Source organism: Triticum aestivum, chromosome 6B, assembly GCF_018294505.1.
Source record: "Triticum aestivum cultivar Chinese Spring chromosome 6B, IWGSC CS RefSeq v2.1, whole genome shotgun sequence".
Lineage (NCBI taxonomy): Eukaryota > Viridiplantae > Streptophyta > Magnoliopsida > Poales > Poaceae > Triticum > Triticum aestivum.
In genome coordinates this window covers 91,251,104-91,267,059 of record NC_057810.1, presented here as the reverse complement: position 1 = coordinate 91,267,059, position 15,956 = coordinate 91,251,104, and positions in this window count along the sequence as shown.

Here is a 15,956-nt window from a genome sequence, read left to right as displayed (position 1 = left end):
TATATCATTTCCAATCAACAATATGTCATCTACATATAAGGTTAGAAATGCTACAGAGCTCCCACTCACTTTCTTGTAAATACATGCTTCTCCAAAAGTCTATATAAAATCATATGCTTTGATCACACTATCAAAGCGTTTATTCCAACTCCGAGAGGCTTGCACTAGTCCATAAATGGATCGCTGGAGCTTGCACACTTTGTTAGCACCCTTTGGATCGAAAAAACCTTCTGTTGCATCATACACAACTCTTCTCCCAGAAATCCATTCAGGAATGCAGTTTTGACATCCATTTGCCAAATTTAATAATCACAAAATGCAGCAATTGCTAACATGATTCGGACAGACTTAAGCATCGCCGCGGGTGAGAAAGTCTCATCATAGTCAACTCCTTAAACTTGTCGAAAACCTTTCTAAACAAGTCGGGCTTTGTAAAAAATAACATTACCATCTGCGTCAGTCTTCTTCTTAAAGATCTATTTATTTTCTATGGCTTGCCGATCATCGGGCAAGTCCACCATAGTCCACACTTTGTTCTCATACATGGATCCCATCTTAGATTTCATGGCTTCAAGCCATTTTGCGGAATCTGAGCTCATCATCGCTTCCTCATAGTTCATAGGTTCATCATGGTCTAGTAACATGACTTCCATAACAGGATTACCGTAACACTCTGGTGCGAATCTTACTCTGGAAGACCTATGAGGTTTGATACTAACTTGATCTGAAGCTTCATGATAATCATCATTAGCTTCCTCACTAATTGGTGTAGGAATCACGGGAACTGATTTATGTGATGAACTACTTTCCAATAAGGGAGAAGGTACAACTACCTCATCAAGTTCTACTTTCCTCCCACTCACTTCTTTTGAGAGAAACTCCTTCTATAGAAAGGATCCACTTTTAACAACAAAGATTTTGCCTTCGGATCTGTGATAGAAGGTGTACCCAACAGTTTCCTTTGGGTATCTATGAAGACGCACTTCTCCGATTTGTATTTGAGCTTATCAAGTTGAGGCTTTTTCACATAAGCATCGCAGCCCCAAACTTTAAGAAACGACAACTTTCGTTTCTTGCCAAACCACAGTTCATAAGGCGTCATCTCAATTGATTTTGATAGTGCCCTATTTAAAGTGAATGCAGCAGTCTCTAAAGCGTAACACCAAAACAATAGCGGTAAATCAGTAAGAGACATCATAGATCGCTCCATATCTAATAAAGTACAGTTAAGACGTTCGGACACACCATTTCGCTGTGGTGTTCCAGGTGGCATTAATTGTGAAACTATTCCATGTTGTTTCAAATGAAGGCCAAACTTGTAACTCGAATATTCTCCTCTATGATCATATCATAGAAACATTATTTTCTTGTTACGATGATTTTCCACTTCACTCTGAAATTCTTTGAACTTATCAAATGTTTTAGTCTTATGCTTCATTAAGCAGATATAACCATATCTGCTCAAATCATCTGTGAAGGTAAGAAAAAACGATACCCACCACGAGCATCAATACTCATTGGACTACATACATCAGTATGTATTATTTCCAACAAGTCAGTAGCTCGTTCTATTGTTCCGGAGAACTGAGTTTTAGTCATCTTGCCCATAAGGCACGGTTCGCAAGCACCAAGTGATTCATAATCAAGTGATTCCAAAATTCCATCAGCATGGAGTTTCCTCATGTGCTTTACACCGATATGACCCAAACATCAGTGCCCCAAATATGTTGCACTATCATTATTAAACTTCAATCTTTTGGCTTCAACACTATGAATATGTGTATCACTACTATCGAGATTCAACAAAAATAGACCACTCAGCAGGGGTGCATGATCATAAAAGATATTACTCATATAAATAGAACAACCATTATTCTCTGATTTAAATGAATAACCGTCTCGCATTAAACAAGATCCAGATATAATGTTCATGCTCAACACTGGCAGCAAATAACAATTATTCAGGTCTAAAACTAATCCCAATGGTAGATGTAGATGTAGTGTGCCAACCGCAATCACATCGACTTTGGACCCATTTCCCACGCGCATCATCACCTCGTCCTTAGCCAATCTTCGCTTAATCCGTAGCCCGTGTTTCGAGTTGCAAATATGAGCAATAGAACCAGTATCAAATACCCAGGCGCTACTGCGAGCATTAGTTAAGTACACATCAATAACATGTATATCAAATATACCTTCACTTTGACATCCTTCTTATCCGCCAAATACTTGGGGCAGTTCCACTTCCAGTGACCAGTCTCTTTGCTGTAGAAGCACTCAGTTTCAGGCTTAGGTCTAGACTTGGGTTTCTTCTCTTGAGCAGAAACATTTTTGCCGTTCTTCTTGAAGTTCCCTTTTCTTCCCTTTGCCCTTTTTCTTGAAACTATGGTCTTATTGACCATCAACACTTGATGCTCCTTTTTGAATTCTACCTCAGCGGCCTTTAGCATTGCGAAGAGCTCGGGAATAGTCTTGTTCATCCCTTGCATATTATAGTTCATCACGAAGCCTTTATAGCTTGGTGGCAGTGATTGAAGAACTCTGTCAATGACACAATCAACTAGAAGATCAACTCCCAGTTGATTCAAGTGATTATGGTACCTAGACATTCCGAGTATGTGTTCACTGACAGAACTATTCTCCTCCATTTTGTAGTAGTAGAACTTCTTGGAGACATCATATCTCTCAACTCGTACATTTGCTTGAAATATTAACTTCAACTCTTGGAAAATATCATATCCTCCATGACGTTCAAAACGTCTTTGATGTCTCGATTCTAAGCCGTAAAGTATGGCACACTGAGCTATTGAGTAGTCATCAGCTTTGCTCTGCCAGACGTTCTTAACGTCATCAGTAGCATCTGCAGCAGGCCTAGCATCTCTCGGTGCTTCCAGGACGTATTTCTTCTGTGCAGCAATGAGGATAATCCTTAAGTTACGTACCCAGACCATGTAGCTGCTGCCATCATCTTTCAATTAGCTTTCTCTAGGAGTGCATTAAAATTAAAAGGAACAGTAGCACGGGCCATTGATCTACAACAACATAGACATGCAAAATACTATCAGGTACTAAGTTCATGATAAATTAAAGTTCAATTAATCATATTACTTAAGAACTCCCACTTAGATAGACATCCCTCTAATCGTCTAAGTGATCACGTGATCCAAATCAACTAAACCATGTCCGATCATTGCGTGAGATGGAGTACTTTTCAATGGTGAACATCACTATGTTGATATACATCTACTATATGATTCACGCTCGACTTTTCGGTCTCACTGTTCCAAAGCCATATTTGCATATGCTAGGCTCGTCAAGTTTAACCCGAGTATTCTGCGTGTGCAAAACTGGCTTGCACCCATTGTATGTGAACGTAGAGCTTATCACACTTGATCATCACCTGGTGTCTCGGCACGACGAACTGTAGCAACGGTGCATACTCGGCACTACAAAAAAAAGACACATCCATGACATTTTGGGCCGAACGAATTTTTTTTTCTGTCATACATATGACACTTCTATGACAATAATTGTGACAAAACCCGGTATCATCATAGATGTGGTGGGATCCTACTTCTATGAAAAAAAATCATGACAGAAAATGGGCTTTTCATCCTGGGCGGGCCGGAGACGCAGCTGCATGACATTCTTTGGGTCGTCCATGACGGAAAAACCGTGGTAGAAGCGAGGGCGAGGAAAATTTCGGGGAGTTCCTGGTTAGGGTGGGTGGTCGGGGGCCAAGCGATGCGCGTTTCTCTCGTACACGTACGCGGGTTCGTGCGAGACATTGGCTCTAACTGAACCCGAGCGAGGCGTTGGGCTCTAACTGAACCGGAGCGAATGCACTACAGGCTACACGTTACTGAACCTGAGAGATTGATTCGTTCGCTACTGCTGCTAACTGAAGCCGATCGATGCTGCCTCTATGGATGAACAGTGAGCATTGCGGGGGGGGGGGGGGGTTGGTTGAACAGTGAACGGTGGGAGTGGATGAACATGACCTGTGGCATTGCCTCTGGATGAACAGGACCCCGTGGAGGGCTGGATGAACAGGACGACCCCGTGGAGGGATGGATGAACAGTAGAAGGTGGAGGGGTGGATGAACAGTAGCCCGTGGAGAGGTGGTTGAACAGGAGCCCGTGGAGAGGGTGGTTGAACAGTAGCCGACGGAGTAGCGCGCGGTGGAGGCTGGATGAACAGGAGCCCATGGATGAACAGGAGCCCATGGAGGCTGGAGGAGGTCGACGGTGGATGAATAGTAGCCCGTGGAGGCTGGAGGAGGTCGACGGTGGAGATGAATAGTATCCCGTGGAGTCCCGTTTTGCGGTACGCCACACCCCTCCCAATGAACAGGGCCCCTGTTTCGACCGTAGCGCTCCAACACAAGTCCGTTTCGTCCGTTTTGCGGTACGTCACACCCCTCCCGATCAACAGGACCCTCGTTTCGACCGTAGGAGGTCCGTTTCCTCCGTTTTGCGGTACGCCAAACCCCTCCCGATGAACAGGATCCCGTTTCGAACGTGGTCGGTCGAACACAAGGCCGTTTCCTCTGTTCTGTGGTATGCCAGGCCTCGTTTCCATCGCACGTTCCATCCACGCCCTCTCGATGAACACGACGACGCATTCCGTTCCGACCCAGCCGGCTGGCTCCCCATGAACACGATGACGACACTGTTTCTCCGTTCCGACCCAGCCATATACACGAGCCCTGGCCGTACGTATATATGCGCGAGTAGGCGTTCAAGACCCCGCCCGTATGTACATATACGTGTCCGTATTTTCTTTCTTGCACCCTGGCCGTTGTACGTACCTGTACATGCTACGTGCGCGCCTCTACTATGACACGTGCGCGCCTCTACTACGAAAGATGCGCGCCTCAACATCCACCAGTATGTATGTACACGTTCACGACCAGAATGACAATGCTACGTATGCTTCGACCAGGTGGGTCCCGAGTGTCAGGCACTTCCTTGCGTGTGAAGATGTAGCTGGTGGGTCCCAGCAATCAGGGGGACGAATCGGTTTTTTGCGCGGACGCACTTCCTTGCGTAAGAAGATGTAGCTGGTGGGTCCCAGCAGTCAGGGGGAAATGGTTTTTCACGAAATATGGTGGCCTGTCCAGTGGGTCCCTGCTGTCAGGTGGAGGAATAATTATTTTGCGTGTAATAAGGAGGTACTTCCTTGCTGCGGCCGTGAACCCAGCTGTCAGCCTCTCCACGTATAGTCCACTTCAGATGCATGTCGGTCGTTGACCACGTTGACCAGGCTGCACTGAGAGCACCAGGGCGGTGGACGACGGTGAGGCCTAGGAAGGGAATGACATGGAGGCATGGAAGACTCAGCAGTTGTTTCCCACGCGGAGGGGAGTACGACTGTACGAGGGTTTACTTGTTCGTCTGCCGTCGCCGGAGAATAACAGTAGGTGTGGGTGTGTAGAGGGATGGCTAGCCCAGCGATGGGAGTACGATGGGGCGGTGACGCCTGCGGGGCAGCACAGCCGGCCGCGAGAAGGAGGGAGCAGGCAGTCCCGTCGGCGCTTGTTTGAGCGGCTGGAGCAGGAAGAGCGGAGATTTAAGAAGCACGACGGCCGTTGGATGGACATCCAATAGTCACTGCTTGTGCGTCAACCTTTTTTAGAAAAGCCTCAAATCTGTGGAAAACAGCATACAACCCATCTGCCATTATTTCTAATAATTTACAGCCCTTTGCTAATTCTTAAGGTTTTTTTGGAGCCCATATTCTTTTTGTTAGCATTACATCCCATATTGTGGCCACAGTTAAAAAATTATATGAAATTTTGCATATTTCGGTGCGGTCCAAACTGTTTTTAATCCCGAAATTTCGAGTCACATTCAAACTGATTTTAAAAATAAGTGTATATCAATATAAAATCCAACAATTTGTCCACGCATAAAAATCAATGCAGTTTAAAATCTCGAAATGAAAAAAAAGAAATTTGAAACTAATTGCCAGTTTGATGTGTTTTAAAAATGTATAGCCCATTTCTCATTACTGATAGGCCATTTTCTCGGCCAGCCGAATGAAGCTCCCCTCGTCTTAAAATATTTGCAGCCCAACAGGCCTGACAAAGAGACTTACTTGGAAAATCACAAAAAAGCTGGGATGTGGCCGTGGACCCAGCTGCGGCCGTTGACCTAGCTGTCAGCCTCTCCACGTACAGTACTCTTTCGATGGAAGTCGGTCGTTGACCACATTGACCACGCCGCATCGAGAGCACCAAGGCGGTGGACGAAGGCGAGGCCTAGGAAGGGGAAGACACGGAGCCAGGGAAGACACGGCAGTGGATGCCCACGCGGAGAGGAGTACGAGGGTTCACTGGTTCGGCTGCGGCGTGAGGCTGCCGTCGCCGCAGAATAACAGGGGGTGTGGGTGAGTAGAGGGATGACCTGGGCCAGCGGTGGGAGTAGTAGGGGGCGGTGAGGCCTCCGCAGCATTACAGCCGGTCACGAGAGGCAGGAGCACGCGGCACGACCGGCGCTGCTTTGGGCGGCTGGAGCAACAAGACCAGTGGTTGAAGAAGCACTATGGTCGTTGGATGGACATCGTACAGTCACTGGAGCTAGAATCGTTCATATTAACTAAGTTGACAAAGCCCTCCATCCTCGTCAACTTAGTAGGCCCACAAGTCAGCCACCCACTATGGTGGGTCCCATCTAGCAGGGGAGTATTCATTTTTTTGTGCGTAATAATGAGGCACTTCCTTGCATGCGAAGGTGGGTCTGACCTGTCAGCGGGGGGGGGGGACATTTTTTCACGAAATATAGAAGCCCTTTCCACATACAGTCCACGTACAGTGCGTAATAAGGAGGAACTTTCCTTGCCTGCCACCATGGACCTCGTGGGTCCCAGCCATCAGGCTCTCAATGTACAGTCCTCTGCCGATGATTCTCGTATGTTGACCACGCCGCGCCGAGCGCACCGAGGCGGTGGACGACGGCGAGGCCCCAGACTGGAACGACCCGGAGACAGGGAAGACGCAGCAGTGGAGTCGCAGATGGTGAGGAGTGGGAAACTTGACTAGTTCGGGTGCGGGGTGGGCCTATGAGGGAGTCCTGGATAAGGGGGTATCCGGACAGCCGGACTATATTCATCGTCCGGACTATAGAAGAGTCAAGATACAAGACTCGAGACTTCGGCCCGTGTCCGGATGGGACTCTCCTTTGCATGGAGGACAAGCTTGGCGATCCGGATATTATGAGGGCGTCCTTAGAAGGCCGATCACAATTACAATCATACCATCATAGGCTAGCTCTTAGGGTTTAGCCTCTACGATCTCGTGGTAGATCTACTCTTGTACTATACATATGTTCAATATTAATCAAGCAGTAAGTAGGGTTTTACCTCCATCGAGAGGGCCCGAACCTGGGTAAACATTGTGTCCCTTGCTTCCTGTTACCATCAGCCTAAGACGCACAGATCGGGACCCCCTACCCAAGATCCGCCAGTTTTGACACCGAAATTGGTGCTTTCATCGAGAGTTCCTCTGTGTTGTCGCTTCAAAGGCTCGATGGATCGTCTCGTTGTAGAGGACGACATCACCTCTGGGGAAGCGCTGGCTGTAGGACAGACTCTCCGGCTTGGCGGCTTCGTTATTACCGCCCCATCGGCTATCGCGCCGATGATGGCCTCTCGGGTCATCACGCATAACCTTTGCATCGATTTGGAGCTTTCCGAATAGATGGATCCGATAGAGCTCTCCTCTTTTAAGGATCTCTTGGATCGCATCGCCGCTTTGGGAGTCGCTACAGACTACGACCTGATTGGGCTTAAACTCGACCAGAGGGACATTAGATCCCCGCCGGCCACCCATGAGATAGCAGTAGTGGAGGAACCACACGTGGGTTGCCCCTCAACTTTGAGGAAGAATTATGTCCGGATCACCGAACTCAGTGAGCCGAACATCCACCCAAAGGAAGACATGACCCAGGTCCTGGACTTAGAATCAGGCATTGGGCCGAAGGGATTAGGTAATACTCCAGATCCCGATATGTCAAGCTCGGTACTTCCCATGACCCCGAGCGTCAGATCGGATCGGAATCCGGATTCAGCCAACGACGCCCGCTCGGACTTAAACAATCTCTCCCATATCAGGCAGGAGCCCCAGGAGACGGTACACCCTTACTGGGCCAGATTTCTCCTTGCTCTTAATAAGGTCAAGGACTGCCACAAGGAGGATGTAGTCTCTCTTTTCTGTAGAAACTGCACGAACAAAGGACTCGTTAATGCTATAAGTCGCTGTGAAATAGTGCACTTTATGGGAAGAATGGCTCAGCGGGCCATGTAAGCTTCACAGCACACCGGATGCAACACCGACCCATAGTCTTAGAGCATGTTCGTTACTCCGGTAGGTAGCTAAGAGTGGCGAGGATCTCCTCGAGAGCCATAAAGCAGAACCACATCCCGCCAAGGAACACAATACGGTACTAACAGTCTTCGAGACCTTCACCTCAAACAATAGGCGCAAGCGAGCGCATCGAAGCTCCGCTGAAATTTGCCATGTGGCAAAAATAAATCCGTGGAATGCCACTGCTATAACCTTCAATGCCAGTGACGAACCCCAATTCCAGTCCATCCGGGCGCCGGCCGCTCTGGTCCTCAGCCCAATAGTGGAAGGCTTTCGGCTCACTCAAGTACTCATGGACGGCGGAAACGGATTAAACCTAATCTACGAAGAAACACTCAAGAAGATGGAGATTGACAAAAGCCGCATTGAACAAAGCGGCACAACCTTCAGGGGAATTATCCCTAGTCGGGAGGCACGATGTGCGGGAAAAATCACACTCGATGTAGTATTCGGCACCCCAGAGAATTACAGGTCCGAAGAAATCACCTTCCAAGTGGCTCCTTTCAACAGCGGATACCACGCCCTTCTAGGGCGGGACGCATTTGCAAGCTTTCAAGCCATACCCCATTACGGGTATATGAAGCTTAAAATGCCCAGACCCAATGGAATCATCACTCTAGCTAGTGATCCGGATGTCACACTCCACGCCGAAAACAAAACCACATCACTAGCCTTGGAAGCACTATCCGAAGCCCTAGCGGCAGAAGAATTAACAATGTTGCGCGCCACCGTGGACAGGGACAATGTGATACTCGACAAGCGACCCAAGTCCACCTCATTTAAACCTGCAGATGAGATAGTCAAATTCCAAGTCTACCCAACGGACCCCACGAAGACAACTTCCATCGGGACATAGTTGAACCCCGCTATGGACGCCACACTACGCGACTTCTTACGCAAGAATTGGGATATCTTCGCCTGGCACCCGTCGGACATGCCGGGCATCCCACACGAATTGGCCGAACACAACCTTAACATACTGAAGGGATACAAACCTGTTAAACAGACCCTCAAGCGATTTTCAGAGCCCAAACGACAAGCCATGGGGGAGGAGCTAGCCAAGCTACTTGAGGCCGGATTCATCAAAGATATCAAACATCCGGATTGGCTGGCGAACTTAGTGATGGTACCAAAGAAGGACAAATCCTGGCGCCTGTGCGTCGACTTCAAAGACCTTAACAAGGCTTGCCCCAAGGATCCCTTTCCCCTCCCTCGCATCAATCAAATCATCGATGCCACATCAAGACACGACTCGCTGTGTTTTCTCGACGCATACTCTGGATACCATCAAATAAAGATGGCAGAGTCCGACCAAGCTGCAACAGCTTTCATAATGCCATATGGCCCTTTCTGCTTCAACACTACGCCTTTCGGGCTAAAGAATGCCGGAGAAACCTATCAACGCATGATTCAAACATGCCTGGAAAAGCAAATCGGCAAAACAGTGGAGGCATACATGGACGACGTAGTCATAAAAACAAGACACGTCGAAACCCTAATAGATGACTTGAGGCTTACGTTCGACAACCTACGAACATACGACATCAAGCTGAACCTGGAGAAATGCGTTTTCGGCATCCCCTCCAGAAAACTGCTGGGCTTCATCATTTCCAATAGAGGAATTGAAGCTAATCCAGCAAAATCCGAGCTTTGTCGCAGTTGGCTATACCAACAGACCTCAAACACATCCAGAAGCTAGCTGGATGCATGGCTGCTTTGAGCCGCTTTATCTCCAGGTTAGGAGAAAAGGCATTGCCTCTTTACCGCCTTCTTCGGCGTACCAAACACTTCGTGTGGACGGATGCAGCCGTGGCCATACTCGATGAAATAAAGACCTTATTGGCCAATAATCTAGTCATAATAGCACCAAATATCGGCGAACCTATGCTACTGTACATAGCTGCAACACATCAAGTTGTAAGCGCAGTACTCGTCGTCGAACGAGAGGTTGACAGATACAAATTCCCACTACAGAAGCCGGTTTATTATGTATCCACGGTCCTCACCCCATGCATATCCCGATACCCACACTATCAAAAAATACCATACGCGGTCTTCATGTCATCCCGAAAGCTACGACACTACTTTCAAGAGTGTTCGATTATGGTGGCCTCTAAAGTACCACTAAATGATATAATAAATAACTGCGATGCCACGGGCCGGATTGCTAAATGGGCCATCGATCTCCTTCTGTTTGACATAACATACAAGCCTCGGTAGGCTATCATGTCGCAAGTATTAGCTGACTTCGTCACCGAATGGACGGAAGCCGAACTGCCAAAAGAGTACGGCGCGTACTCTATCTGGATCATGCACTTTGACGGCTCTAAAATTCTGGCCGGATTGGGAGCAGGCGTAGTCCTGACCTCTCCCACCGGAGACATGGTCCAATACGTCCTCCAAATATTATACACAGACTCCAACAATGCAGCCGAATATGAGGCTCTGTTGCATGGTCTTCGGATGGCAGTCTCTATGGGCATTCAACGCCTAGAAGTGCGCGGAGATTCAAACCTCGCAATATCACAAATAAATGGAGACTTTGATGCCAAGGATCTGAAAATGGTGGCCTATCGCGATGCCGTCCTTAAAATGTCAGCTCGGTTCGAGGGGCTCAAATTCCACCATGTGGCTCGAGAAAACAATCAAGCGGCAGATGTCCTTGCCCGCATCGGCGCTAAACGTGACCCTGTCCCACCTAACATATTCTTGGAAAGGCTGTTCAAGCCATCCGTGGTATGGGAAGGGGAGTCCGGCAATACTAGCACGGATCTGAATACATCCCCAGATTCCGAACTATCAGACATAATTGGAGGCTCCACCACTGAAATAACATCGTCAGCCCACGAAATAATGGCCGTTATCGCCTCATGGACTGAGCCTTTCTTGGCCTACCTAAATAGGCAGGAGCTCCCCGAAGACCAAAATGAAGCACGCTGCATCGTTCGGCGTTCTAAAGCCTACAAGGTCCATGAAGGGGAACTCTATAAGAGAAGTGCCACCGGAGTGTTCCAAAGGTGCATCTTCGAAGAGGAATGGCGGCAGCTCTTGGCTGAAATCCATGCCGGACTAGGCAGGCACCACGCTGCGGCTCGAGCACTAGTCAGCAAGGCCTTCCGTACAGGTTTCTATTGGCCGACGGCCCGAGCAGATGCACAGGACCTTGTCCAACACTGCGTCGGTTGCCAGCTCTTTGCCAATCAGAGTCATATGCCCCCTACCGCTCTCCAAACAATCCCCATAACTTGGCCCTTCGCGGTCTGGGTGCTGGATATGGTTGAACCCCTTAAAGGGGGAAGCCACAAGAAAAAATATTTATTGGTCATGGTAGACAAGTTCACCAAATGGATAGAAGCCAAACCAGTGAAAACAGCCGAATCCGGACCAGTGATAGACTTTATATCCGGGGTCGTACACCGATACAGTGTCCCCCACAGCATCAACACCGATAATGGCTCAAATTTCACGGCCGATGAGGTGAAATCTTGGTGTGGCAAAATGGGCATTAAGCTCGACTATGCTTCCGTCTACCATCCTCAAACAAATGGCCAGGTCGAACGGACAAACGGTCTCATCATGAGCGGCATCAAACCCAGACTAGTGCGATCCTTGACAGAGTCGGATACTCATTGGGTCGAGGATCTCGACTCTGTACTCTGGGGGTTGCGGACCACACCGAATCGCACCACCGGATATACACCATTTTTTATGGTGTGCGGTGTGGAAGCAGTACTACCTTGCGACATAATACATGATTCGCCACGCGTACGCATGGACGAAGAGAAGGAAGCCGAGCTAGATCGGCGGGATAATTTGGATGCCCTGGAGGAGGAGCATGATGTCGCTAAGGCTCGTTCCGCATTCTATCAGCAACAGGCTCGACGATACCAAAGCAGAGAACTGCGGGCCAAAACTTACAATATTGGCGAACTCATTCTACGCTTATCGGAGAAGAAGAAGGACAAGCTCAAACCCAAGTGGGAAGGCCCCTTCATCATCGATAAAGTTCTCACTGGAGGAGCATACCGCTTACGTAATGTGTCTGATAACAAACTCGAGTCGAACCCATGGAACGCATCCAGACTCCGGAGATTCTACGCCTAGCGCCGAACTCAGTGTTCATCTCCTTAACCCTCCTTTTTCAATTATGCTCCCTCCCTTTTCCTTTCTCAATCTTTTTCTTTTCACACACAATATTTAATACAGTACGGACTCCCGGATTACTCCGACCGCACAATGTGTGTAAGCTTTACCTGGGGGCTTCCTATACGGAAGCTAAATATAAATTGCTTTCAGGGCTTTTTGCCCGTCACACATGCGTTTCTTTTTTCATGTGTGCCTTTTCTGCACCATTATATGCATCGATATGACTTAAGACGTGGCCAAGCTGGGTTGCCTGGCTCCCGTGTTTATGCCCTACGTTCCTGTTAATTCACCTAGGGCATAAGGGGAGCACCTCTGCGATTGTTACTGCCGGTTGAGCCGGATGTGTACCTCAGACTATGTGAAGCCGAAAGCTAGTTTTCTTAAGAGAATATTCGGTCGGTGAACAAAGATGTCTTCGTTTATCATAATATTAATCCCCAGAAGTTTTGTCTCCTGCGCTTTGGTTCACAGTCCGGACATGTGCCTTGACACATGCTTACCGAGGGAAAGGAACCCTTAATGAAACTATTCTCCCTGGAAGATGTTTCTTACTATCCATGTAATATAACCTAACTACTTGGGTACTTGTATGTTCAAGCACTTATGACCCCTATGCCTGGTTTCCACGCATACTCCGGTTTTTATAACCGAGCGGGTATTCGGACACACCCCGGACTTTAGGATCCGGGGGCTGAAGCAAAAAGGTCTGCATGACAAATGATTTTAATCTGGCTAGGGGCTACTTATGTCCATCGAATTACACAGTCATTTGGACTAATTATATTCATCCTCTATACCATCCAACAAGCTATCTAGCTTACAATCCTGTTGAGAATACTTTGCGGCTAACGCCACCTGGTCATATACCAGACTCACGGGAATTTCTTGCCCATCTGGCCTGGCCGGTCCTACTTCGTCCATATGGTTCAGGTCCAGCTTTGTGTAGCGCGTCTTCACCATAGCCCATGCTTCTCTTGCACCTTGCCGGCAGGCTGATATCTTCCACAAACGGAAGCGCCACCATGCTCCTTCAAGCATGTCCACAAGCCCCCCCATACCATTTGGCAGGGAGCTTGATGGCCACAGAGACTGCGCAATGCCCTACATCACCTCCCAAGCTCGCTCGTGCAGTTGTGAGAGGTCCTGCAGTAAATCACCTGCAGATGCGGGCATCTCCTCCTCAGGGCGACCCGTCAGCATTCCTACAAACACAACTTTTTCAATATACTTCCTCGCCGAACTATGCTACAGTTCGTCTAGGCACTTACCATAAATGTCGTGGCGAAGCCTTTTGTTCTCCTTTACGGAGTCCGCCAGCTACGCACGGACGTCTTTCAATTCCATGTCCAGCCGAAATTGGCCTCTTGGAGAGCATTCTTCTCCTTCTTAACTTGCATAAGAATGCGCTCGCCGTCCTTTAGTTGCCTCTAGAGAGGAGACTCGTCATCCCTCCCGCCCTCCGGATTTACTCCGGGGTTGTCTACAGAACTTCCTGTTAAATTTGTCATACCAGCCAGTTGCCAACTGGTGCAGTTTCATATAACTGAGATAAATGTTACCATATGAGGCCTTCTGGGATTCCTCTAGCTTGGCAACTATGGCCATCAGTTGGGTCTTGCAGTCCTCTAGCTCCCGAGACAATTGCTCATTCTTATCTACAAGAACCTGCGCATAAATTGATACTTAAAACTGTTGTTTCAACCGTTTCAAGTCTCAGGGGCTACTACTATACATGCTCATCAAACTTTCTTACCCGTATATCTTTGGTATAATGGACTGTCGCCCGGGCGAGTTCGCTTGGAGCAACTCGGATGTATGCGTCTCCCGAATTGAAAGCATTAAATGCCTCTTCGGAAAATATGTTGTTGCGAAGCACGGCCCGTCGATGCTAATGATGCATGGCGCTCTCTACTTCCGAATTCATGGCAGAGAGCATATCTGCGTCTCTGTCGGAGGACTATGTGGCATTGGCCCTACATCCGCCTCCTCTCTCGAAGTCTGTTCTAGAGCCCGACTGGTGGAGGCGTGGTTGGCAGGATCTCCGGATACAGTCTGAATACTCCTCTTCCTGCCAGGATGTAAAAGGGCATTGTTATACTTCAAATAACAACAAATTACATGACATGTGGTTTCCTTACCTCTGTAAGGGTGTGTCGGTCCTAGCCGCCTTCCTCTTGAGCCTGCCCAATCCGGACGCCTGTGGCTGAGAGGTCCCTAGGGGCTCGGCCCTGCGTTCCGAACATCGCTTCTGCAAAAACACGACACTTCAAGGATAAGGCGTGACATCAGGGAAGAGTCCTCATCGGAGTATCGAGTCTTCGGCTTGGCTTACGCATGATGAGGGTAGCAGTCCGGGATAATCGGCAGTAATGGCCACCGAGGCGCCAACACGGCTCGCCCGATAAAATATCCCGTTGACAAGCTCCACGGTCACATCTGGGTCTTCTTCGAGTCCTGGATCCAGGGCCCTTTCGGGGTCCTCTGGCTTTGGGGAAGGGCTGGAGATTCCTTCTACGGCCCTCCTTAGTTCCTGCTCGAAAATGTCGATGCGGGTAACTTTAGCAAAGAACGCTACATTAAGTGAAGCGACAAAATAAATGATGACTTGCCAAGTTTGGGGGATTGTACATGGAGAATCCATCCCACGGTTTGATGTGGATGAAGTCTTCCTCTTCTCCTTTGTACAGGTTGGACAGTATCCTTGCCAGAGCGGTGAGGGAGTCCGGACCCTTACGGCCACAGTGGGTTGCATCGTCTGTCCCGTTCTAGTGCCACATGGGATTGCTCTGATATTGAAGCGGTTGCACTCCCCGCATTATGCAAATTGCCATGACCTGGACTATCGCCAGTCCAGATTTGGCCACTAACTTTATCCTGCTCATCAGGAAATGTACTTCCCTGGAATCCTCTTCTTGGGGGCCTTGGGGGCGCCAGCTTAGACGTGCCCTCGACGGGGTGTTACTGAACTTGGGGAGTCCTGTCCAGACTGGATCCGGAAGGGGAGCGTCGTCAATATAAAACCACTCTGAAGCCCAGTTATCTGGTGCCTTCTTGGGAGTACCGGATAGGTATCCGATCTCAGCGATACGCCATACTTTGGTCCCGCCCACTTGACATAGGGATTCTCCCTGGTTGCGGGGGACAAGGCAGAACAGCTTCTTCCACAATCCGAAATGAGCCTCGCAGCCTAGAAATAGCTCACAAAGGGTAACATACCCTTCTATATGTAGTATGGAGGCTGGTGTAAAGTTGTGCAACTGGAGGCCGTAGAACTCTAGAAGCCCACGAAGGAATGGATGAATAGGAAACCCGACGCCCCTTAATAGATGCGGAATTAAGCATATTTGCTCCACTGGAGACGGATTGGGGGATCTCTCCGCTTGTTCTCCGCCGTTATAGGTGGACACTCCGTCTCGAACAGGGACCATGAACGCCAGCGGGAGG